General features: G+C 39.3%; 1 protein-coding gene across 5 annotated transcripts in view; it reads right to left on the bottom strand.

Moving 5' to 3' along the window:
• Window positions 1-966: 966 nt before the first annotated feature.
• Window positions 967-25722, bottom strand: part of SMPX (small muscle protein X-linked) — a 44464-nt gene continuing 19708 nt past the window's right edge. For 4 of the 5 annotated variants that reach the window (XM_085210879.1, XM_010725712.3, XM_085210882.1 and 1 more), the window contains exon 5: window positions 967-2377. The gene's annotated coding sequence lies outside the window, so the exon portion shown is untranslated. Of the gene's footprint in view, window positions 2378-15756; window positions 22037-25722 lie in introns of those variants that run through there. The other variant, XM_010725720.4, reaches the window with a different exon arrangement.

The following is a 25722-nucleotide window of genomic DNA, read 5'->3' as shown; positions in this document are numbered from 1 at the left end:
GACAGGTAGAAGGAAGTAATAGGTATCTGCCAACTAAAGGACAGCACGGGGAAAATTTATGTATAAGACTTTTTGCATGGAAAAGAAAATTCAGAGCAGCCTGAGCCAGTAGGACTAAACAGTTCCTCAGTTTTCCATTGGAAGAGGCTTTCCCATTGCTCCCAGCTCTCTCCATCCCCTGCAATTTCAGCTTGGAATTTTCTTAGCTACGAGATGAGGGAGAAAAAACACGGCCTTAGTTTTCTGCAGTTCTCTGAAGTGTTTTTAAAGTGAGTAAGGAATAATAAAAGCTGAGTCCCTGACTCACCTTGCCTTTAACATGCTTTTGGTTCAAAAGGTTGTGTTTTCTCCTCTTTTAATCATCTGCATATTGACTGAAATAATGTACTCCCGTATCAGTGACTGGTAATGCGGTGTGTAGGGAAATTACTCTTTTTTTGATTGAATAGACATGTTAATCTCATCGGTATGTAAATGAAAGATGCTCCTCAGGCATTCTGCCTCTTGAGATTTTCATATCAGCCTATCTTTTGGGGATGTTCACCTCCAAGGATTATTTTAAGAGAAAGCATGGAACAGGATACTGAACAATGTTGGTATTACATATTGAAAGTAAAAAATACAAGAACTAAATTGCAGCAAGTATGGCTCCCTTTGAATTTACTGTACACAGCCACTCAAATATATGCTTGTAATAATGTGAAATATAAAAATATTGATATTTAGGTTTTGTATTGTGTCACGTAGCAAATTAGAATTAAATGGATGTCACTGTTAGTAACATTCAACTTGAAGCTAGTTTTCTAACCAGAAAAATCATCTTTATTTTAACTGAATAAACAAGAGCCAGGCAGAATTTCAGATGATGTAGAAGAATTTCTATCAATGGTAGATGAATATTAGTTCAAAACAGCTTCTCTTATCCCTTCATAGTAAATGACACAAAGACTAAGGGCATACAGTGTATTAAATTTCTCTAACAATAAAATTTAATTTCCAAAAATAGAATCTGCATTGAACAGTCTTCATTTATGTACAGTCAGTATAAAACAAGTGTCAGGGATTAATCATTATGTGTTGGTTGTTCATACATCATTTTTGCTCAGCATCAGTATTTCTATGTCTCTCCTTTATTTGGGCTTTTGAAGACAGAGATCCTTCAGCTTGCATTTCAGGAGCATGTTCCTACAAGGCTGTTTGACCTGTTTATTTGTAAGAGGCATGCTCTGAAAGTAACACCTCCTATTTTATTATGTTGATTCATGATGACAGAGGCAGATACTGGTGGTATGGCAGCAGAGGTTAACCTTCCCACCAATATCCCATCACATTTTGTTGCTGTGTGACAGATGGCAGCAGAGGGGCATGGAAGTGCAGATGAAGCAAAGGTGTGTCACTGAATTCCTCCATGCAGAAAAAATGGACCCACTGACATTTATCAATGCTTGTGAATGTTTCTGGAGACCAACCAGTAGATGTGAGCACAGTGAGGCAGAGGATGGTGCTTTTTAGTGGTGGCAACAGTGACAATAGGTCACCTCAGCTGGTGCAGGTTTTTACAAGCACAGCATGCAGGCTCTTGTTCATCACTGATGAAAATGCATAGCTAGGAGTGATGACTGTTAAAAAATAGTGTTTTGCAGCTGAGAATTTGTTCTATCAAATAGTGTTATTGTGCTCTTTGTATCTGTTGTAGTTTCGATGAAAATAAATGCGAGGTATTACTTTCAGAACAACTTGCATATAAAGATTGAAGGCTCACACCTTGTATTTTTTCATTGTACAAGGTTAAGGTGAAGCGTGAACATCAGAACACTGGTGCATGTTTATATTCCCACGAAAAAGAAATACTTTGGCTCTGCAGCAAGAATTTAGCTAAACTCACCATAAAGACCACCCCTTTTAGTATTGTCTCTCCCTTTATTACACATAATCCACTATTCCTGTTCCACAACCAGGAATACAGAACAGGAAATCACACATTACATTCTTCGTCCTTTGATGAAGTCTTTTTAAAACTCTTTTGCCTATATTCATTCTTTTTAAAAAAGAAACCAAATTAATTGTAAATAATTACTTTTTCTTTAATAAAGCATTTATACCACTTTTCCTCAAACTTCTAAATATTCTATTCCCTGATCTCAGATTAAGTCATTCCCGAATATATACATATTTCTCATTAATTTCTGTGCTCTCTTATTTCATCAGTACTTTTCTGTGTTAAGCAAAATGGACAAGAAGAAAGTGTTGATATAAATGTACAAAGAAGATGTTTCCCATGGAGTGTTGCAGAATTAGGAAGTTCAGTCTTCATAAAAATATATAAAACATTTCAGATGATATCCATTCATGGAATCCGTTTGGTTTCTTTTCAGACCTGCATAACAAATACAAGACCAGAAATTAATAATTTATCAGTGATCTAACAGATGTTTCAAGAGAATGCAGGGAAGTACCTGCAAGTTGTAAGGTGGAGTATATTCCCAGCACTAGCAGTGTACTTTTTTACACCTGAGCTCAGAGAATAGAGAGTGGGTGTGAAAAAAATCTTGATCCACTAGCTTTTTCCACCCACTATCCAAGAATCCATCTGATGAATCTTCATGACTCTCTCAGAAGCTCATGATCTCTTCAAGTGTTGAGTTTCGCCCTCCCTTGTCCCTCTCCATTGCCCCAGCACTACAACTTGTCCCAGGGAAGTCCCAGTGCTATTCCAGCAGGCACGAACTGCAAGTCCTGTGGCACAAGACAGCAGCAGGACTGTGCACAGATCCTGTTTCTGCTTTAATTTTCAGGATCAACCAGCACTGAACACAGTAGAATCATAGAATCCTTAGAGTTGAAAGGGACCTCCGAAGGCCATCTAGTCCAACTCCCCTGCAATGAACAGGAAGATGCACAGCTAGATCAGGGCCTTACCCAGCCCTGATCTCAAGGGATAGGATGTCAACCATATCAACTAGTCAGTCTGTTCCAGTGCCTCACCTCCATCACTGTGTAAGATTTCCCCTTGTTCTAACACCACAGAGCCTGCTAAAGAATCCGTCCCCTTCTTTCCTGTAGCTCCCCTTTAGATACTGAAAGGCCGCTATCAGGTCACCTTGCAGCCTTCTCTTCTCCAGGCTGAACACCCCCAGCTCTCTCAGCCTTTCCTCATAGGAGAGGCGTTCCATTCCATGGATAAAGCTCTTGATACAGTACACTCGATGCAGTAGCACAATAGTGCCTGTTGTATATATCCCATCAGTGTTAATTTATTTATTATGTTAAGCAGTGTAAGGGGGTGTTAGCTGCTGTCTGAGGAATGATAAGCAATTTCCATTGACCCATCTGCAGTGATTCCTTCCTACATTGTCACAGCTAATTTGAAACAGCATAGGGTCTAATCCTGTTCCCTCTGAAGTTAAGGGGTATTGGAGGTTGCCATTACATCAGTGGTTCCAGACAACCTCAATACTGAGGAAAGGGGTTTGAAAATATCTTTCAGTTTTTCAAGACATTAACTTTCTTAGAGCAGATGTTTAATGAAATAAGATTTAAGTATTTGGGGTGAAGGAATATCTCTATATATTTTTTTTAATTTTCTTAAATTAGTGAATCTGTATTGAATGCTCAGAAAGTAAAGAGAAAGCCACAGGATGGTGAAAAAATGGCAACCTTCTGTATTTCACAATATGTCATTTAAACAGGGTTTGCTACACTTTGTGTTGGGGCTGTATACATTTGAAGAAATATTGGAGGGACATTCAAAAGACAAACTACTTAGCTTTGAGAAGACACTGGTGGAGAAAAGAGGTGCTGTTCAGAAAACCCTTATATGAACTCTTTGGAAGTGTTGGTAACTTTCGAATAAAGAAGTCTAAAGAAAAATAACTGGAGTTGAAAAAGGAAGAAGGAGTTATTGTCCAAAGGAAAGAGATAAAAAACAAACAAACAACAACAACAACAAAAAACAGTGCTACTAGCACGATCTTTGGCCATTAGCAATCAAGCTTAATCAAGTCTTAAGCTGACTCAGTGATGCAGTGTACTAGTCTGCTTCAGCTAAAACTTCCCCACAATCAGGTAATTTTATGTACTTCTGATCTCAAAAATAAAATCAAACCTTGAAGCTGTATTTGATGGCTCCCCAGGATATGCATGCACGTGTAATCCTGCCCTGTATAATTACTGCCTGCCTACACACACTCTCTTATGTTTCAGTTGAATATTCTCTTTCAAACTATTCTGTGCCTGTTCCTGAATATCACAAGGTGACTGTTTTGCAGTGGTGGGTGGATAAAACATTACTAGCTATGATTAAATGCAAATGCTCATGCCTGGGCTCAGAATAGAGGTATCTATTAGCACCGGTGTGCTCAGCACAGTGGGCACAAAGAAATATAATTCAGCACTTTGTGGCACAAATGTTTTCAGATCCTTCCACTTAAAGAGGACAGTGTCAGGCTGTTTCTAAATATATTGTGGGCAGAATGAGTGACAACTGTAACTCAGCATCCTCTTTTATAGGTTATGTGCCTTTTTTTATATACCTTTCTAGCAAATTCGTGGTTAAGGTTGTACTTTCTTCAAGTGCCATCCTGTAGGAGACATCTGCCCTGTGTAGGAACTCCACACCCATCTTTCCCTACCTTAGTCACCAAGTAGTTTAGCCTGTCCTTGTTTCCTGAGCCCATTATAGCAACTGTTCTGTGCTATGCACACCAAGACACCCAGCCTTGATGCAGATCTTGATGCGGGTATGAAAAAAATAGAGCCAAACTTTCATTAATAGTGCCCAGTGACAGGATAGAAAGTAACCGACTGAAATTGGAATCATGGAATTTCATGTAGACAGGAAAATGAACCTTTTTAATGTAACAGCTATTTAACACTGGTTGCCCATAGAGGCTATGTAGTCTTCACCCTTGGAGTGGATGGGCCTGGGTGTCCACCTTCAGAGCACCCAGCCCTCAGAGACCTGCAGGGGCTGCCTGTGCTCCAAGCAAGGGTCAAGACAGGTGATCTCTAGAGGTGCCCTCCAACTTCAACCAGCCAGTGAGTTTGGGCATTGCTTATGGTCCCAGGAGAGCTTGTCCCTCTGTTGTGAGGGTCAGGGTGGTTTTGTGGATGAGGTGAAAGATCCTTATTTGCCCCTGCTTCTCTGCGGGTATGTCAGTGCATTTGCAAACTAAAACAACAGAGTGTTATTTGCCATATTATTGTGTGACTAAAACTCCAAATAATCAGCTGCTTGGGTTATTTTCAGCTGCATGCTCAATTTCTTCAAGTACTCCCTTATCCCTCCCCAGTTTTCAATCATTTTTCCCCTCATTGCTCCCAGATATTTGATACTCATCTCTTGCTGAAATTCATGTTAATATCACTTAATACTTTGACGACCTCAAGGCTTAAGTGTCTCAGCTGGCATCATATCACATAGAACTGAACATACATTTCTCTTCTTCCCCAATGGCACAGGACTCTCATTAGGCAGAACATCGACCAAAAGGTCTGTTATTTCCAATCCTCCCAGTCACAACAGAGATATAGCAGACTTCATCCAGAGAAAATGAGTTGTCTAGGAGGCCATATACCAGAAGGAACCATCCCTGGAGGCATTCAAGATTAGGTTGGATGGGGCCCTAGGCAGCCTCATCTGGTGGGTGGCAGTCCTGCAGCCTAAGCCATTCTATTATTCTACGAAGACTCATTAATTAACAAGAGGAGCAAAAAATTAATACAGCTACCAGGACCCTGTTACTTATGATCCAAATGCAGGACCAACCAAACTGTCATGGTAAGCCTTACCACAGAGCTCAGATGCAGAGGAAAATAAAGCCCAATTCTTGTTCTTGAATTCTGTATAAAGCACACTGCTTGCAAGTAGTGCTATTTTAACACCTGCTAATAATATTATCTTTCTCTCAAGTGTACTTCCCGCTCTCTGGTTGCTTATAATTGCAGTCAGTGGACCCTCTATTATCTCCCCGTGATACTTCAATCCACTCAGACCTCCTTCTGGCCAGCTACAGTTCTCTCTCCCAGCTCCCAAAGGCACATTATTTTTAGAGCTCAAACTCCTCCAGAGATCAACGGGAGTCCATAAACTCAAAAATAGGTTGCTTATGGTACATTAAAAATCCTTACAGTTATGTTCTCTGGTTATTCTTTCAGTTGCTGCAGCTTATCTACTAGTGCCTCTTTTGCCACTTCAATCAACCTTATTCTGTTGAACAACACTGCATTTTAAAGAAAACAGAAAGGTATGTACTTGACAGAAAACGCAAGCTTAAATGTTGTCATGATTAAGGACAGATTTAAGCACAAGCTTAGAAGCTTTCTTGAATCACGGAATTAGCTTTTTTTCCAGTCCTCAAGCCTTTCTTCTTTCCCATTTTGAGAATCTGCAGGGCTCTGATTACAGTCAGTGAGATGCCACAGTTAGCTTCTGTAGCAAAAAAAAGGCTAGATTCCTGAATTTTTTAAACAAATGAAAAAAAATGTAATGGCTATTTTAATGTAAGAGATTATTTAGCTTATGTGTTTGTTCAACATAGATGAAACTTTTAAAATAAATCTAAATAAATCCATGAGTTTCAAAATCTCACTTAAAAAAAAACAAAAACAAAACAAACACAGTTTTTAATGTTGCATCTCCTTTATTTTTTTTCCCTGCTGTAAATGTGCCGAGAGAGGTGAACTGCAAGCAGATGAAAGATTTCTTAAAAAAAAAAAAAAAAAGCACCAGTAATCCCAAACTGTCAGTATTTTCTGTTCTACAACATGTTAGTTGATGGTAGAAGAAATAAGAAACGAATCTAAATGTTGTCTGTACCTCCATACATGCAACAAAATCGCCATGTTCAGTGCTAATATTATATAATTGAAGACTGTACATGAATCACCAGATGGCTAAGTAAAATTTCTCTTTATCGAAACAGCTTACAGCCCTATGTATTTAACCCTAAAATTCTGATAAGGCAGCTGATTTTGTAATAAGTGCCCTCACAAAGGAGAAAACAGGCATATAGCATTAGCACTTCATAGAAAATCAGTGATTATAGCAAGTGCACAAAGGTTCAGTAAATGCCTCCCACTCAGCAAGCTTCCAAAGTGAACCACATGATGTTTACTCCTCAACAGAACCCATTTATAGATCTCTTACTCACCACTGTCACAGTCGTACATGCAATGTTTAAGAAGGCAGCAAAAAGTCCTCCATTTGGGAGGGGACGGGGTGGTTACAGTGAGAGAATTGCGTCTTTTCTTTAGAATAGTGTTTCGCCAAGCAGTGAAACGTGGTTTAAAACATGCAAACTTTAAAATCTATAATCATTGGAAAGCATTAATTACATACCCTGGTTATACAGAGATTGACAACAGGCATGGAATGGATGCTTGAGAAAATTTTGCACAGGAAAACTTTGGTTAAAAAGGTAAAAAGTGTCTCTTCAAGTGCAAAGTGATGATAATGACTTCCTACGGAGTTAGGAGACCCAGGAGAGACTTTTGCTCCCACAACTTTTAAGTGACATCTGGGCATTCCCGGTGAATAAGCACTCTGGGAATGAAAAGGGTATCAATTTCAGTAAGGTAAGAAGGGAAGAGGTCATGAACTTTTCTTAGTCTGCAGCAGATTTAACCTAGAATTCCAACGCACTGATCTTCAGAAGGAAAAGCTTCTGCAAAAAGGTATGTGGAATGTGAAATAAAAGTGGACTGTCTCCTTTGGCTCTCTATTTCCCTACTGGTGAAAGCCTTGTCCTTCCTGAGATAGTAATCTGAAGTTCAAAGTGATCTGCTTTAATTCAACTGCTCTCACTTCCCGTTAGTGGGCACCACTTGCTGAGATCATCTTCTCCTGTTCCATGCTTTAACATTGATATCATGTCTGGAATTACTGTCTGCACAAGCAGAGGAAGAAGCAGTAGGAAGTTAAATGTGCTCAAAGTGAACATACTAAACTGTGATGGGGATAAGAAAGACCACTGAGGTAGCAAAGAGAGCTTCATCCTTTGAATTCCCTCCAGTGATAGCTGATTGACTCAATTAAAAGATCTACTTTAAATTAAACCATGTTTTACTTCTTCTATGTTTGGATATTTTTTTTTTTTTTCAAATTATTTCAGCATATTTCTTATGTTTCTGGTCAGGAAAAAGTAGCAGCTCTCACATACTTGAGCACATCTCCTAAAACTTCTCAAATACATTTCCTCTGACGTATGTTTTCTGGGCATGGCCCTGGACAGCCTGCTCTAGGTGTCCCTGCTTGAGCAAGTGTTGGACTAGATGGAATAAGAGGTCTCTTCTAACACCAGTCAACTTGTGAGCCTATTCTCCTGTGAAATATTGAAAAGATTAAATAGTTTCTCCTATTTTTTGGTTCCTTCTCTTATGTTTTGGCTTCTTACCTATAGTAAATTGAAATGCATATGAATGCAGTTGAAAAACAGATTCACACAAATACAAGTGTTTCAGTACAAAAAAAAGTCAGATTTTTTTTTTTGAGGTTTATCTGACAAATAATGTCAGAAACAAGTGTTGAAATACAAAAATCGTCATTTTTATGACAGCTTTTTCTTATCTTTATCATGGCACTTACTGAAAGACATACGTGCATTTTCTCATGCATATGTTGTTCTTCAAACTAACTTACATCTATCTGTAGGCAGTATGGCATGGGGAACTAAGGAGAGTTCTGACCCAATTTACTCCCTATATGCTGCCGTAGTGTATAACATCTTGCTCCCTACGCTAACATAAAGCTTAGTCAGCAAAGAAGCTTGCAAAGGAGAGGCAATTCAGTGTGGTGGCTCTGAAATGACAGCTATCAAGGTCTTTCAGATCAATATGTTATGGCAGCAAGTTTACCTCCTGCCAAATATAGAACATAACTGTGAGAATTTTGAAATGTATAAATTGGGCACTCAGCTGACATTACATAATTAAGGAGAATGGCATTGCACTGAACTAATGACTGCTGTAATAGTTTAAGTGGTAAAAAAGATTAGATAATAGCATGTGTTGGAAGCTCTTTGGAAGATTTTTGGCTCTGCATAGTTGTATTAAACTGTGCATGGTTGCTAGGCTGTCCTCTTAGTTATTTGGAAATTGGAACTACTTGGGCACAGCAGCTGAATTAAGTAAGTGGTTCATGGTGAGTTAATATGCATGAAAAAGAGAACATGTTAACATTCATAGATGTATTATTCATGATGAGGTTTGTGCATGGACTCCTGGTTGAAGCCGGTTGAAGCAGCTTCAAGGTAACCAGCTGCACTGTGGCCTTCTCAAGATGAGAAGATGCCTGCAGCTGGGTAAGTGAGGAACAGATCTCACACCTGAAAAATGTATTATGATTTTTTTCCTTTTAAATAACATCTGTTCTTAGAGATGAGCCAATCTTTCCATGTGTACGAATAAGATAACATGAGAGAGTGTAGGTTTCAACAAAAATTACAGATTTTACTGTTGTTACATGATTATAGAGTCATGGAATGGCTTGCATTGGAAGTAACCTTAAAGATCATCTACTTCCAGCATTGATCATTACTTCCAATCTCAAATTAATTCACTGACAACTAATGGCAAATTGGTCTTTCAGAGACCAGTAGACTTCATAGACTTCTGTGCTTATTAAGTACCTGATCATTTGCTTTGGAAAGTTAAAAAATATCTGTTGTATAGAATGTAAAGAAGTCTAGGTGCTGCTTAGAGTATAATATCTTGAAGTTTTTCTCATGTTATGTTCTCATTAAGCCTTCCTCCCTGCAAGGAACTGGAGAGACAAACAGAGGTGGCAACTCTCAGAGGATCCAAGCCAAGTTTTGCAGGGCAGGGTCCCACATTTAGGAACTCTGTCTAAGGACTTCAGTGCTCTTACAAGCATCTAGAGATCCTGGGCTCATACAGACATCTGGTATCTCCAAGCTCCCTGCTACAGATTTGCAGTACAGAGTCAAGCAGCTCTGCAATCTGTAAATAGAGCCCTCAGCACTCCTTGATTCCATGTCCAGGCTGAGAATCTTTGGGGTTGTCAACCCACCCCACACCTGGAAATCACCAGGTTGCCCTCACCTCCCAGGATATTCCTAGGGGAGATCCCAAGAGCACATGCTGATTGTTTCCTTGGGGAAAAAAAGGAAAACTGAAATATTTCTGTTTTTTTCCTGAAAGTATAATAATTCAAAATTTTGGATCTCTGAAAAGACCTGATGCCCATAAAGCCATGATTCTTGACATGAGTTTTATTGTTTTTCTGTTTTTCTTTTAATCAAAAACAAGATGCAGATGATGCAAATGATATTACACATAGTTCCTAACACATCAATGTGTTGCAACTAGTATCACTTTCAGAAGTACAGCAAACAAACAAACAAATCAGATTTCATCATTTCCAGTGAAAAAGAAAGGACAGGACATCTTTCTAATAACAAACGCCTCTTCTTCCTGATTAATACTACTTCAGAAAGTTTTGGATTTGTAATCTGTGACAAACATTATACTCCAGGACCATGGAAATGTATTAGGAAATTTTCTCCCTTCTCCTCAGTCTTATCAGTCTCTTTTTTTTTTTTTCTTCTATTTGATCTCTTGGCTCAGGTCAGAAACTCACTTATAACAACACATTATGTCCCGTTAGTTATTATCGTTTAGAGGAAGAAGCAGATTTTTTTAGCTTATTGATTCGCTACAATGTATTTATTGCTACAAATGTGCTGGTTTTAGGGATGAAAATCAACAGTTTCTTAAAACTGGGAAAGCATATCTTGCAGTGTCTCATATCCAAATAGCTCGTAGAAACGGAGTCTTTACGGATGGTTTTCAAAATGTTAGTACAAAGAAAACATGCAAGTTCTGATAGGCTTTCTGTTATTTTACTACTGCTTCTGTGACTTCCTCCAAAGTTACCATTCATGTTACCATTCACACTTTCTCTGCATAGTTTACATGTCTGGAAGCACACTGGTGGTGGCATATGTTTACCTCACATTAAATTCAGGTTTCCCTTTTAATTTTCTTATAAAGCGTCATCCTTATAAAAATATTTTGCAGACCCATCTTCAATTGCTTTGGGAGTCTATTGAGATCATTATGATTTTTAATGGGAAGCAAAGATCAAACAGTATATAATAAACACTGTTTAAAACTGCTGGTGAGAAGCTGCAATAGCTCTTTCTATCTGTTAATGAGAACTACATTGTAGTTCTTACTACCTTTGTAATTATTAGCTTCTGAAGGGAAAATACAGCTTCTCCTCTGGGGTACTTTACTAAGTCCTGTTATGCTTATGCAAGTGTGTGTCTATAAAAATATCTTTTGTAATTACTAATCAATATAGGGAGGAAATTCTTTTCTGAGTTCACATTAAGCTGTTCTCATTCACCTAAACCATCTTCTCTTTAAAAACCATTTGAATTCTCCTTGTGGGATTGCTCAAGGACTTGGTCTCCTTTTTAAGGTATCATCTTGATTATATTAGCAAGTATGCCCAAATAGTCTGTTAATGAAATGACTTACACACCTTAAACAGCAAGAATATGGCACTGAGATTAGAAAGGGATTTCCAGGACAGTCCAATTTTAATTTATTTTATAATTATAAATAGTACCTATATAAATATAATTATAATAGTAACTTAGATTCTCGAGATAAAGCCTAACAAAGAGAATGAAAGTTCAGGAACTGTTGTACAGCAAATTCATCAGTAAGGAAGTAAAGGCCTAAGAGCCAATCCTGCAAAGTACTTATTTCCTCCTCTGAGATGCTACAAATCCTATTGATTTCCCCCATGATAGCCAAAACCACTCATCAGCTTTCAGGCATAGGGTGAAAATTAGACAGTAGAAATGTACCTGGGCGGAGGTGCACTGTGAAAATAAAAAAGATGTTGCTATGTCCCAATGAGAAAAAAAAAAATAATTAGGCTGGTAATCGTGATGTTCACAGGATGAACATATGTACAGAAGGGGACAGGCTAAGCATTATTAGAAATAAAATAATGATTGGTAAGATATAAAAAGCAGTAATAAGAGACAAATTTCATAAGAAAATGTAAAAAGAAAAGAACTGCTATCTGAAACAGCAGGACTTTTTGTGTGTGTGTATGTGTGTGTATGCTCTGAAAATGATGAAGGCTCCGTAAGGAGGCACTCACTGTTGTAATATGAAATGCACCTACTGAGAGTTAATTGCATTACTGGGGTTTGCCAACTAGGATGTGTCTCTGAAAGCAAACTTTCCAGCTAGGAGAAAATGTATATGGTGGTGAGTGCTCTCACTGCAAAGACTCCCTACAGTCAGCTCTTGGTCACCAACCACAGAGATAACAGGGGATAAATGTCTCACAGGTGTCTGAGGGTGAAGTACAAGAGGCAAGGACATGGTGACTGGTATTGCTCTCTGTAAACTTGGTTTAACATGGGAAAATATAAAGCTAAAATGCAGAATTCCTGGGATTCCAGGAAGGCCATGAGATATCCACCACAAGGAAAAAAACCTTCCCATGTCATGAAAGGCAGAATAAACCATGGGTCCAAGTGCACTTTGCAAAACCTTGCTGCCTGCTCCTGTGGCAGCCCTATTAACTTCAGTAATAGCATCACCCCTGCCAGTGGATGAAAATACGTGATAGGGCCAGGCTCACATCTCATAGTGAGCCATGAACAGTTACGCAGGCCAGCCACTGAAGGAGGACATCTTGCAGCCTTGGAAATCCTCAGTTGGTAGCTTGGTCTGTAACATTTTGCAAAAATCTTAACAGCCCTTGTTTGCACCAAGCCCTCAGCATCATTGGCTTGAAGTCACTGCATGACCAGTGCCATTTTCAGCACAGCATAAAGACCATGCTGCTCACTTACTGGCATGGAAAGTTGTAGAAATACATATTCCAGATGTAACAATTCTGCTATTTCAGAGTGGGCAGAAAACTAGAAGTCCAGAGAGTTAAACAAAGTATCTCAGGGAAAGTGCTTGATATAGCTTAAAAACTTCGATTCTTTCACAGGAAATTGAAAATCCTCAGATGTTCTGTGCTTTGAAAATTCAAGCCACTCCATTTTGTTTTGTTTTTAGAAAAATGGCTGATTTGGGAGAGACTGAAATTTGAAGAGAGGTGACTTTATTTTTAATGATATTTTTATTCTATAGTAATGATTCTTCCAGCTAAATCTTTTCAGCAGTCTTAACATAGTCAAGCATTGCAATATAAGTATTTGTGGGATGAGCTATTAGCTTCAAGATCATGATGTTTCATGAGCACTCTAAACTCTAACCACACTAAGACGCATAATTGTGCTATGTAATTAAGTGATGAAAAATGACTTTTGAATAAGTTGTATTAATACGCTACAGAATTTCTAGAGGGAGGAATTTGCCTCAGACTTCCTTTACACTTGTGCTTTAAATTACGTACAAATCTTTCTCATTAATCCAAAAGCAACAACTCGCTTGTATTTTTAAAATAAAAATTTGTAAGCAAGAGATTATAAATTTTTGTTTTGTGGGAGTAGTAGAGTTGCAGGGGAGATGCCTTTCAAGCCCACAGGCAGATGTCCTCAATAATGACACGTCTGAACTGCCACTGATGCCTGATTACATCTGTGGAGTTGATTTTTCAAAAATGATTGAGGAACTATGTGATAAAGACTGCATCTTAAAACAATATTAAGTTGATAAATGACTCTTGTAAGTATCAGTTAATCAGATAAGACTGAACACAAAGCCTAATAGTGCTTATCTGTATCCAAAACTTAAGACATAGGTATCAAATTTTCTTTCAGCTGTACTTCAAGTGTATGGTCAGGATGTTAATTCGTCTGCACCAGTGAACCCATAAACAATCACCCACAGCTTCCATACTTCCTGACTTTTCAGTTCCTACCACACTTGCATCTTCTCTGAACATTTTTATTTCACTATGCTCCAGAATTCACATATCCTCCAGTGCTCTCCCATTCATATTTCATCACAAATACTTTGCACCTCCCATGGAACTTTAGTGTTTGAGGGAAAAGGTCTAAGCATTAGAAGTTAACTCATTAGACTTTCAAAGGCCATGTGTTTGAACCTTGGCAAGACAGATTTTGTCTTTCATTTGTCATTGGAGAAAATATGCATTTCATGCTGTTTTCAGAAAGGAATACTTTAAAAAATTTTTTTGCAAAATGAAGTCTGATCATGTGTGTCCTGAAGGTAATAGAATTTTAATGCAATTTGTAATGGCATTAAATTTGGGATTGGCAATATAATTTGAGATTAAAGCTATATGTATTTATATCACGACTGTTTATGAATTTCAAATTCCAGGCAATAAAACTAGAAACAAACAGCATCTTTGTGTACTGCAAGCACAGACTTTCTTCTTTCAGTGAAGAGAAAGGAGAAGATGACAAGAGAATTATTAGGTTGGATAATTATGGGAGAAAAACTGGAATTTGCTTGATTTGTTATTTGAGCATTGGCATGGGCTGAAGCTGCAAAAGTTTATTTAAAATGCAAGGAGCATTTATACCTTAGATTATGCCAAGCATCAAACTGGTCCAATATTTTCTGGTGGAACATTTCTCCGCTGGGAAAGGTTTATGCTTTGGAAGTGTAACTTTTTATGGAAACATCTTTCTTCCAGCAAATCTCCTGGTGCAATACGGAACATTGAGCATGACTGATCTGGGCAGTTTCTTATCAGCCCCCACACTGGCTGCCCGGCAGCCTGCCTGGATGATGGTGCAGCTCCTTGCAATGGGCTTCTAAGGGCCTGTGAAACTCCCAACCTGAATTCCTGCTCAGCACTCCCACCACTGAGAACTTGTAGGAGACAGTCTGGCAAGTCAGTGGAGAAGTACTTTCCTTTTAAACTCTGTTGTATGGTTTAACCAAAGATGTTCTTGTACTCTTGTACAGCTGAGGGCAGGGCCCAGCTTTGCAGAATAACATAAAACTGGCATTTCCTTACTAGCCCCACAGTCCCCACCTCTTTTGCTCTATTGATCTCCAGCTTCCATTCAGTTGTCTCATGCCAAACATATAAATACTGTCCTTCAAGGTTCATTCTGACAGTTCCAAACTCTAATAATCATATGGTATGTCCCACCTCTGTCAAAATGTGAGACCAGATAAAAATATATATAGAGAGAGAGATTTCCTCAGCATTTCATTTGCTTCTTGGTGATTTGGCTGTGAGGTTTGCTTCTCTTCGTTTTTCTCTTTCTTTGCCATTGCAAAGGTCCCTTTAAACATCCTACAGTGAATGGGTCAGAAGCAAAGCCCTATTCAGATGCTAAATACTCACCCATAATAAAAATGCCCTCTCCAGTCTGGGGTGATTCATTGTATACAATAAGACACAATTAATGAATATAACCACTCTGAGACAAAGGGAAGGATAAGGAAATGGGAACTCAGTTATATTGGGTGTAATAATTAGCAGTTTTAGAAAATCAACTGCTTGGCTGCTGACAAATAGCAAGGAATTTTATTTTTATAATAGGCTGAGCCATGTCAGTACAGTATTTTGAAAGTATTTAGCCAGTTAAGGATGCAAAATCTTTATGAGTCACGCATTTAATATTTTTGGGAAGCTCATGAGGTACCTATCTGCAGCTTACAGAGCTTGAACTGTTTTAGAAGTCTGCCCTCTAGTTGCCTGTAGGAGTTACTGGTCACAACGCGTTCAACGCGTTATTTACATAACTGCGATCAGCCTCTCAGCAACAATACTTTCCCTTTCTTTACCGAAAAGAAAAGAAAGGAAAAGAGAGAAGAGAAGAGGAGAAGAGAAGAGAAGAGAAGAGAAGAGAAGAGAAGAGAAGAGAAGAGAAGAGAAGAGAAGAGAAGAGAAGAGAAGAGAAGAGAAGAGAAGAGAAGAGAAGAGAAGAGAAGAGAAGAGAAGAGAAGAGAAGAGAGAAGAGAAGAAAAAGGAAGAAAAAGGAAGAAAAAGGAAGAAAAAGGAAAAAGAAATCAAGTACAATGAAATTAGATAACCTAAGAAAATAACTTAAAGTAAAACAAAGAAAATAGAATAAATAAAATGAAATGAAATAATGAAATAAAATATACTATCACTGTGTAAAGCCCCTAGATTCAACATTACTACTTTGAGCAATGTTCTACACTAGAATCATAACATAAGAAGCACAGGAAAAACCCCAATTTCCATAAAAACATGAATGCTTTGAACAAATAGCCTTTATTAACGACAAACCTACAAAGCACACGCAGAAAAATGGCTGGCAGAAAAATGACTTTCAGAAAAGAGCCTTTCACATTATAGCACTTCTCATTGCTGAAGAAGCAGCAGGACACACTGCTCCTCTGCATTACTATTGAGGAGGGGACAAAAATAACATTTTAGCTCCTACAGATTTTCTAGAAAGAGAGTCATAGCAAGACATGCCCAGGTGCCTTTGTCAGTAAGGACAAAAAACTCACCGATAGTCAAAATAATAATAACAATTATTATTATAATTCTGTATGGAACCAGCACAGTGCCCATAGAAGGCCCATGGGCCTACAGGCCCTGCCTCCCTTCAGGCAGTGTGGCCGTCCTGCCAGCCAGCCCAGGCCACAAGGAGAGGTTGGATATTAGAAAAACTTTCTTCTCCAAAAGAACAGTGAGGCAGTGACACAGGCTGCCCAGGGAGGTGGTGGAGTCACTGTCCCTGGAGGTGTTTAAGGCATTGAGGAACATGGTTAGTGGACATGGTGTGATGAGTTGGTGGTCGGACTAGATGATCTTAGGGGTCTTTTTCAGCCTTAATTATTCTATGATTCTGTGACAGGTACAGAGGGGCAACCTTTGCTGCTGAGTTGCTTTGTGTCAGACACAGACCAAGTTAGCAGGCACTCTGCCAAGATCCAGTTTTATTTTAAAGGCTCGGCTATAATATATGGCTCTGCTGTAGTTTTGGCTGTTTATGGATTTGTTAGGGATTTAGCTAGCTCTTGGACAGTTTAAAACCCCACAAGACACAACTCACTGTACCATGCTGCTCATCAACTAAAGGAGAACATGTGCCCTGCATGCACAGGGTCAGCTAAAGCTCTTCCAGGGGCTCTCCTTGAAGTGTCAGGGCAGGGCACTTCTCAACTGGGAGGCTGTTGCTCGACCATACATTTGGTCACATCATACATCTGTGCTGGGGAATGAGGATGGGGAATGTGGGGTGACAGGACTGGGCAAGGGCAAGCACTGCCATTCCTGAAGCAATATCCACCTTGAAGCTCTCTCAGCTTGGTTTTGTTGCTATTAATGCATGAAGAGCAAGTTCACGCCCCTTCTCAGTATCTCCTCTCCAAGAAAGGAAATATAAAGCTCAGCCTTCTCTATCTCTGGGCAGCAACATTTAATTTATTCATAATGAATTCTGCCTCTTCTGCCACCTTATCCAAATGCAAATAGCCCACATTTGACTATCTACTTACAGTTTCTAAAAATGCTGCTTTCTCCTGGTCGTATGGCTTCTGCTCAACAGGATTCATTATGTGTGAGTGAGTGTTGTGCACATCTGATATGCCTACAGATAATATCACAGCACGACTGAACTGTGAGTAATCCTGGTACTATTCATCCACTTGTTTTATTTCAATATGTGCAATAAAAATGGGGGCCTGAGACAACAATCATATTCTTGCAAATATAGTTACAGAAGAGGTGGAAGTTGGCTATAATATTTTCAAAATACTAAAATCTGGATTGGGAAGTCTCTGTACACTTTGCAAATACTTTATTTTCTGAAATGTTCAGCGATTAATATGAAGAAAAACACAATTCAGAAGTAGGACAAACAGAAGGATAAGAATGTGTGGTAAGAAAGTGACTACTAGCTGTCAAAACCAGCACAGTCTTTCTTTAACCTACATTCTCTGCATCTTCTTCTGAATACATTAAACTCTTGTTCTGGATTTCATGGCCTTCTTGTCATGAAGAACAAAGAGATTTTAACAGGTCTTAACTTTGACAACTACCTTGGGCCTCTTTAGAGATGAATGAGCACAAAGACAAGACATCATATTCACAGTATTGATTTAACTTGACATATAATTGATTGAATTACAAAATTGTGTATTCTGACATCTGGTCTGTGCAGGATATGTTTAATTCCTTGCATTATCCTGTTTCTTTAAAGCTACTGAAGGTGGTGTGATAATTGTCTCTTCTCTGGAAATATTGTTAAGGTAATATTCTATATGTACAGCTTATGTACACATTAAGTTCTTTCGTGACAGTACACTGTATACATATGCTGTGTTTATAGATTTTTGTCATATATTACAGCTTCCAGTAGAAGTCCGTTTTTTCTTGGAGTTAATCTATTTCTTCAAAACGTAAATGAAAACACTGCACTACGGCTAAGAGGCAGGTGCCACTATAGGAATCTATGCTTCTTTAACCATAGGACATCTTAGTTGGTGCCTGGCCTGATTGCTGCTGATGGGGTCCACCTCGGTCAAAGGGGGAAAAGAATTCTGTCTGGGGAGAGCTCATTGACAGAGCTTTAAACTAGGTTTGAAGGAGGAAAGAGGTGATAAGCCTGCCCAAGACAAGGTGGGGGATAGTATAGCTAAGTTAGAGGGATAAGGTTCTAATGGGGGCCCTTGACCTGCTTCATTTTATGCTAATGAAGGCAGCAAGGAGTCTAAAGATAAATACTTCAAAGGAATTAAGGAGTTATCCTCCAATAAGTTGAAAAGACTAGCCGCCCAGCTGAAGTAGCTTTACACCAGCGCATGCAGCTTGAGAAATAAACAGGAGAAGCTGGAAACCATCGTGCTATTGTAAAACCATGATATAGCTGCCATTACCAAAAACTGGTGGGATGAGGCCCAACTGGAATTGGGCTTGGCAAAGTGTGCAAAGAAGAATAAGAAAGTCTTCTTATTCTTGGAAAGTCCAGGAGGGCGTACCCCTCCTCCCCCTCCCTCAGTGGGGAACAGGCAGGCTAGTAACAATGAACAAGGAGAAGGCTGAATATTTTTGCCTCAGTCTTCGCTAGAAACTGCTCTATACACTGAACCAGTGAGTGGTTCAGAAGGTGGGAACTGGGGGAACAATGCCACACTGTAAGGAAAGATCAGGTTCACAACCACCCGAGGCACCTGAAGAACCATAAGTCTATGGGTCCCAAGGATGTGTATTCCAGAGTCCTGAGGGAATTGGCTAATGAAGTCACCAAGACACGCTTGATGATATTTGAAAAGTCATGGTAATCAGGTGATCTCCCTGATGACTGGAAAAAAGGCAATGTCAAACTCATTTTTAGAAGGGTAGAAGGGTCAGTTCCTATTGACCCAGGGAACTACTGACCTATCACCTCACCGCAGTGCCGGGGAAGATCATGGAGCAGATCCTCCTGAAAGCTATGCTAAGGCACATGGAAGAAAGGGAGGTGATAGGGGATAACCAGCATGATTTCACCAAAGACAGGTCTTGCCTGACCAACTTTGTCACTTTTTATGATAGTGTCACTACATCAATGGACAAGGGAAGAACCACTGATGTCATCTGTCTGGACATCAGTAAGGCCTTTGACACAGTTCCTCACAACATCTTCTCTCCAAATTGGAAAGATATGAATTTGATGGGTTGATGGACTGTTCAATGGATAAGGGACTGGTTACAAGATCATACCCTGAGTATGGTGGTGTGGCTCAATTTTCAGTTGGAAAATGGTGACAAATGGTGTCCCTCAGGGGTGAGTGCTGGGATGGAAGCTCCTTAATATTTTTGTCTGTGACATTGACAGAAGGGTTAAGTGTAACCTCAGCAAGTTTGCAGATGACACCAAGCTGTAGGATACAGTCGACATACCTGAGGGATGGGATGTCATCCAGAGATATCTAGACAGGCTCAAGCAGTGGATCCAGGTGAATTTCATTAAGTTCAACAAAACCAAATGCAGGGTCTTGCATCTGGGTTGTGGCAACCTGCACTATCAGTAAAGGGTGAGGGATGTAAGCATGGAGCACAGCCCTGGGACCTGGGGGTAGGTGGATGGGAAGCTGGACATGAGCCAGTGATGTGCCCTTGCAGCCCATAAAGCCAACTGTATCCTGGGCTGCATCAAAAGAAGCGTGGCCAGCAGTGGTGAGAGAAGTGATCTTGCCTCTCTATTCTGCACTGGTGAGGCCAGACCTGGAGTACTGCATACAGATATGTAGTCTTTAGTACAGGAGAGATGTGGACCAGTTGGAGTGAGTCCAGAAGAGGGCCATAAGAGATGGAACACCTCTCCTACAAGGACAGATTGAAAGATCTGAGGCTATTCAGCCTGAAAAGCTCCAATGAGACCTGAGAGCAGCCTTTCAGTATCTAAAGGGGGACTGTAAGAAAGGAAGAGACAGACTCTTTAGCAGGGTCTTTGGTGACAGGACAAGGGAAATACTTTCAAACTAAAAGAGGGGAAATTCAGATTGAATGTAAGGAAGAAGTAATTTATAGTAAGTGAAATGCTGAAACAGGTTGCCTAGAGAGATGGTGGATACACTACCCATGGAGACATTCAAGGTCTGGCTGGACAGGGCTCTGAGCACCATTATCTAGCTGTAGGTATCCCTGTTCGTTGCAGGGGAGTTGAACTAGAGGAACTTTATGGGTCCCTTCTAGCTCAAATGACTATGATTCCATGTTGTCTATACAAGCCTGTACTGTCAATACATTTATTGATTTTGCAGTCTATGACAGACAAGCATTAAGAAATATGATATAAGGATTTATTGGAAGTTACATAGGAAAACCAAACTTTTCTATGTTTGTGTTTCACAATACAAAATTGATTTTTGACTAAAAAAAAAAAAAAAGACAGAAAAGAAAAAATAAAAAAGCTTTCTACTGATAAACAGAAAGGCATGCCTCCAAGATCACTTTTGTTTGTTTGTTTTGAATTTCTACACACATGATCTACAGCTTCTGTGGAAAAGACTTATTTTGCTCATTTAACTCTACAGGCTTTTCTCGGATTTAAGTAAAACAGTTCCTTTCAGAGTGCTCACACAGCTGTATCAGTTAGTATCCTGGATCTGATAGACAGAAAGACACAGAGGCTCATTCATTCTTAACAGTGAACAATACGCAATTTGATTTGCACATGCAAATTTGGAGTGGCATTTTGAGAAGCACTGGTGCTTAGGAATATCATTTAGTGGTAAACTTCCAAGTGCTATGTTGATGGTAGGACTTGATCTTAGATGTCTTTTCCAACCTAAATGATTCTATGATCCTATGAATTATGAGTACAGTTCCTGCTGAGTGGCAATGGGATTTTGCTTCCAAATACTGAGGGTTAGAACCCCAATTATTTGGATGTCCAGGATACAAAAAGGGCTTAGGTGTTTACCTCTGAAACTTCAATTCTCAAAACTGTAATCTAACTACACCATAGCCTCAAGCTGTGATCACACCCATCTACAAATACCTGAGTTTGGATAAACCTGCTGAGTACCTTGGAGACATGTAACACTGAGCAGCACTCAAACTTGCTCGGTTTCTACAGAGACTTTCCTCTTCAGCAGCTATCTAATTGCACCAGGACTTGCACAAAATGCAGCATCCTGGTTTCTTTCAAAGTAGAGTTTGAGGAAATAGTTGCTACATGAAGTAACCTTGAGACAAGGCACACAGAGATCTTCAGGCTAAGGCACAAGCAAGTAGGTTTTTCTATTGCCAGCTGAACACTGCATTGTTAAGCTGCAGTCAGGCACACTGTCTACAGATTAATTCATTTCTGCAATCAGCCTTGCTTTAACTCAAAGTCTGGGAAAGGTTCCCCTGCCAAAGTAGTCTTCAGTGTCCAAGGAGGCAAGAAATGTGGGCTTTAATCCTTTTGAGGAAAAGAAGGGATTGAAATACTTTATTCGTACATCCTGGATGTCTATGATAATCACTGAGCCAATGCAGGAGGGGCCACCACAATGTTCCTTCTCTTGGTGTGCTTTCAAATGGCTTTTCTGTTTATTATAAAGAATGTAGTCAATTGCAAACCTGGAGTTGATGGCTCACACTGTACATCCAATGTGAGGAGAAATGGCTCCTGGCTGTACTCAAGACATTGCTGAAGCCCTACAGAAGAAGGCAATATGATTATTTTTAATTATTTTTCTAATATCTGTATCTAAACAGCCTTGGGCCATCTACTTGTCCATGACAAAGGGCTTCAGGACACCACAATGGCAAATGAGTCCAAGGTGTATATGTGGTATAGCTATACCATATATACCTATGGTATATAGCTATGCCATTCTCCATGGCTTCCAGAAACAGCTGCCTACATCATTCTGCCCAACACGTGTTCAATCTCGGTGTTGGTAGGAAAATCCTAAATGCTGGTGAGGGACATCAAGGAAAGCTGCATGGGTTCATGACACACTAATGCCACTGCACATGATTTCCATACCAGAGGCTTGCTTTCATAGAATAGTTTAGATGCCAAATCTTTCACTGCTGAGAACTTTCCGTTGCTGAAGGACAATGAAGCTTCAGCTCAAGGATGAGACTTTCAGGCTCAGGTCAGATTGAGCTTCTCTGAGACCCATTCTCCAGCCACCTTCACATTTTGTATTCAGGTAAGGCATTTAAGAAGTTGGAGCTAGTTGGTCTACTTCCCATCCTGCAGGATGGAAATACATTTCTTTAATTTCAACCAAACTGAAAGTAACTTCACATCTGGACACCTGTTCATGTTATCCTGTGGCTCAGCAAGCTGACAAGCAGCTGAGTTGTGTTTTTTTGCAAGGGTCAGCCTCTTACTCACTTCAAAAGCAAAACATGTACATCTTCACAGGGATTTCTACTGTTTTGTCAAAGACTGAGAAACATGCACACACTCATCAGTGACTCAAGTGTTGACTACTGGTGTGTTTAACTAAGTTGACAGACAACTGATTTGCTCCAGAAGTAACTTTTCAAACAACTAATAGCAAATCCAAGACACGTTAAGCATAGAAGAAAAATGAGAAAAGCATACGCAGAGTAGAAGACACTGAAATTCTATGTCTAATATGATACTTTTTGCATTATGGACTTACACTTTTTTATTTTTATTTTTTTTAAAGCATACATGTCAGATATGGTCATCTGAATTAACTTTATTGTCAGAAAATGGGGCTGAAAAAAAATGAACATACCGCTTGTCTTCACAGAGAGAGCATTTGTTAAGAAAAACAGAGAAAAAGATTTTTTTTTCCAAACATAAAAGCTTCTATTCAAACCCTGAAGAGATCAGTTTAACTATTTTCAGACAAAACAAGATTTAGAAATTCAACTGTATAAGATCAAAAATCCTTAGTTAAATGCTCTGTACAACAGAGGTTATCCTCTATCCTGGTCTTTGACAACAATTAGAAGGCTGTTGCACTTAAGAACAGTGTGATTTGCAAACACAGACACAACTGCAGTCTTGCTTTTCCTTCCATTTTGCCTATTTAAGCTCAAAAATTTTGTTTGAAGCCTTCATACTTGTATTTTATTCCATTTCAGTATGCACTTTGTGCTGGTTTCATCTTATCCATAAAAGCTGCTGAAATAACACCATCTAGCTACTGTCATCATGTTCTTCCTTCAGAACAGGTATGTTTTGGCTCTGATACTGTGATGTTTCCTCAGCAAAAGCAGTGTTGCCAACCTGCTCTCTGCCTGTGTACATCACTACTGCTGCGTCTCTGCTGTCAAAATGTGCTCACACAATTGCTGACACAGGCCAGTTAGCCCGTTTCTCCCTGGGCTCATCTGCAAGCAAACTGGGCAAGTGTGGTTATTGCCCACTTCTTCTTTAAGTGCATTCCCAATTGTGGCTATTGTTCACACTGCAATTACATTGCTGTGCTGTGAAAGGCTCTGGAAGGCCATACAGGGGCAACAGCAATTTCTAGACAAGGTTCACTCCAAGGCAGCAAACAGGAACAGAGACCTGGGAGAATGAAAAGCTGAAGGACTCAATTTATTTTTTAATCAATTGAATAACTGTGTTATTAAATTAAAAGCAGCGCTATGGCAATTTTGCCAAAGTGGGGATGTGAGGTCTGATCACCAAGTCAGAGGGTTTTATTCTGCTTCTATTGAATAAATGTCTGTACATGAAGCTCAACCATTTGTGGTAAGAAACAAAACACAGACTCAGTAATTAAACCACAAAATAGAGTGACAAGAAAACCAAAGTTTATACTCATTCGCAAGCTTAAATAAAGGTTAGCTCAGCTGATTTTCCTTTCAAGTAGCTACAAGCTGCAGCAAATCAAATGTGAGAAATAAATATGACTCATAGGAAATGCTTATTTATGCTGTGTAGGTTGTTCTACTAGTGCATGGAAATACATTGTATTTCAGACTGTTGCTGCAGATCAAATGGGAATTAGGAGTTTAAAACTGAGGCAGATAGTGTCAAAAAAACCTCCACCAAAATCACAATGGACATCTACAGAATAATATTTCCTCAGTAGTGCTGCCCATTGGCCAATAGATGTTGGAATCACTGTCATGGTGAGCTCTACCTACAGCTGTCATCATATGATGCTTTTTTCTCCAATAAGGAATTTGCAACCAACTGTAGAATAGATGTAGCTTTGAAAAAAACCTTTTCAAAACAAGGCACACGAAGAGTAATTCAGTGGCTGAAGCAAACCCAATCTTAAGTATAAAAAATGGCCCATGACACTTGTGGTTGGTCTGCTCCCAGACACAGATGACAAGGCTCACAATATCGAGCCAAAATCCTGAATAAGATGACAAAAATTCCAAAGCATGTTGATACAGTAATTTATGCAGTTCTTGAGCACAAGGCTGTGAAAACATAATTAGGTAGTCTCTTATCAAATGAAATGAATAAAAACTATAAAACAAAATGATGAGGCGCTAAATTTAGAAGAAAATTCATTTGATTATCACATCAGAGCCATGATATTTCAGATCATACTGTCAGCTTAATTGGCTACAATTTATGTAGGTTTGATAAAACCAGCTGAGCTGTTAATAATGTAGGAAGTTGTGCTTCATGTATTCGAAAGCAGTTAGCCTTTTTGCTCTGACAGAGGAACTTGAAAACCCTTGTGCTGAACACATTGTGAACTGCATAAGGTTAGTAACTGGAATTATTTATTATCTTGGGTTCCTGATGATGCCTGTCATCGCAATGTCTGAGGACTCAACACATACCAAAAGCTAACAGGAGAGTTTCCAGTTATATTTCCTTCATCTCATTTGTAGATCTTTCATAGTGTTTGGTACCATCTATTTCCTGCTGTCCAAATGGTTTCTAATGCCCATAGCTCCCAACCAGCCCTGTACTACCTCCTACATGCATGCCTCAGAGTAGATGCCATTTGAGTCATAGGGAGTTTTAGGGATTTCTGACATCCTGTCTGGGATTTGCAGGAGGAATATATTCCAGTGGTACTTCTTTTAGATTCTGCAATTCATTCATAGTACCTCTTACTACATATAGCCATGATAAACAAGAAAAAGCTTACTGACTGTGTCCCATCTTCACACTTCACTGATTCCTTCATATTTGACGTCTTTAGGAGGCTTCTTGCCTTTAGAAGCTTCATTTGAGAAGTGTGGACCCAACATTAGTGTCCAACTGAGGAATTCACTGAGAAGTTTAGTTCTTACAAAATCTGTCAAGAGCAGCACTGGTGGAAGCACAGGGGATTCTCTATTAAAGAGTCTGACGATGAAAGTACAGGGCTAACTAGTCAACAGAATGATTATAGGAAGGCAGGTAGTAATAACACACTCATTTTTAAAAAATA

This window comes from Meleagris gallopavo, chromosome 1 (genome assembly GCF_905368555.1).
Source record: "Meleagris gallopavo chromosome 1, MGAL_WU_HG_1.1, whole genome shotgun sequence".
Classification (NCBI taxonomy): domain Eukaryota; kingdom Metazoa; phylum Chordata; class Aves; order Galliformes; family Phasianidae; genus Meleagris; species Meleagris gallopavo.
The sequence above is the reverse complement of the archived record's forward strand: the minus strand, read 5'-3'. Positions and strand labels throughout refer to the sequence as shown.